We start from the raw sequence: 1,471 nt of genomic DNA, 5'->3' as shown, positions 1-1,471 counted from the left end.
GGCGCGCCGCCCTATCTTGTGGATGACTCGGGGACCCCCTGACTTGTTCCCGGCGCCAAAAATTCCTATAAATACAGAAACCTCCAGAAAATAACCTAGATCAGGAGTTTCGCCACCGCAAGCCGCCGTAGCCACCGAAAACCAATCTAGACCCTTTCCGACACCCTGTCGGAGGGGGGAATCCCTGTCCAGTGGCCATCTTCATCATCCCGACACTCTCCATGACGAGGATGGAGTAGTTCACCCTCGGGGCAGAGGGTATGTACCAGTAGCTATGTGTTTGATCTCTCTCTCTCTCTCTCTCGTGTTCTTGATTTGGCACGATCTTGATGTATCGCGAGCTTTGCTATTATAGTTGGATCTTATGATGTTTCTCCCCCTCTACTCTCTTGTAATGGATTGAGTTTTCCCTTTGAAGTTATCTTATCGGATTGAGTCTTTAAGGATTTGAGAACACTTGATGTATGTCTTGCATGTGCTTATTTGTGGTGACAATGGGATATTCACGTGATCCACTTGATGTATGTTTTGGTGATCAACTTGCGAGTTCCGTGACCTCGTGAACTTATGCATAGGGGTTGGCACACGTTTTCGTCTTGACTCTCCGGTAGAAACTTTGGGGCACTCTTTGAAGTTCTTTGTGTTGGTTGAATAGATGAATCTGAGATTGTGTGATACATATCGTATAATCATACCCACGGATACTTAAGGTGACATTGGAGTATCTAGGTGACATTAGGGTTTTGGTTGATTTGTGTCTTAAGGTGTTATTCTAGTACGAACTCTAGGATAGATTGAACGGAAAGAATAGATTCGTGTTATTTTACTACGGACTCTTGAATAGATCGATCAGAAAGGATAACTTTGAGGTGGTTTCATACGCTACCATAATCTCTTCGTTTGTTCTCCGCTATTAGTGACTTTGGAGTGACTCTTTGTTGCATGTTGAGGGATAGTTATATGATCCAATTATGTTATTATTGTTGAGAGAACTTACACTAGTGAAAGTATGAACCCTAGGCCTTGTTTCCTAGCATTGCAATACCATTTTCCCTCACTTTTACCACTTGCTACCTTGCTATTTTTATATTTTCAGAATACAAAAACCTATATCTACCATCCATATTGCACTTGTATCACCATCTCTTCGCCGAACTACTGCACCTATACAATTTACCATTGTATTGGGTGTGTTGGGGACACAAGAGACTCTTTGTTATTTGGTTGCAGGGTTATTTGAGAGAGACCATCTTCATTCTACGCCTCCCACAGATTGATAAACCTTAGGTCATCCACTTGAGGGAAATTTGCTACTGTCCTACAAACCTCTGCACTTGGAGGCCCAACAACGTCTACAAGAAGAAGGTTGTGTAGTAGACATCACGTCTACGGTCGAAACGGGGTCCTGTTCATCGGGAGGGGTCTAGTGTACCGCAAAATAGAGAAAATGGACTTCTGTTGTTGCGCCTAC

Source organism: Triticum dicoccoides, chromosome 7A (genome assembly GCF_002162155.2).
Source record: "Triticum dicoccoides isolate Atlit2015 ecotype Zavitan chromosome 7A, WEW_v2.0, whole genome shotgun sequence".
In the NCBI taxonomy this organism is placed as follows: Eukaryota; Viridiplantae; Streptophyta; class Magnoliopsida; order Poales; family Poaceae; genus Triticum; species Triticum dicoccoides.
The sequence above is the reverse complement of the archived record's forward strand: the minus strand, read 5'-3'. Positions refer to the sequence as shown.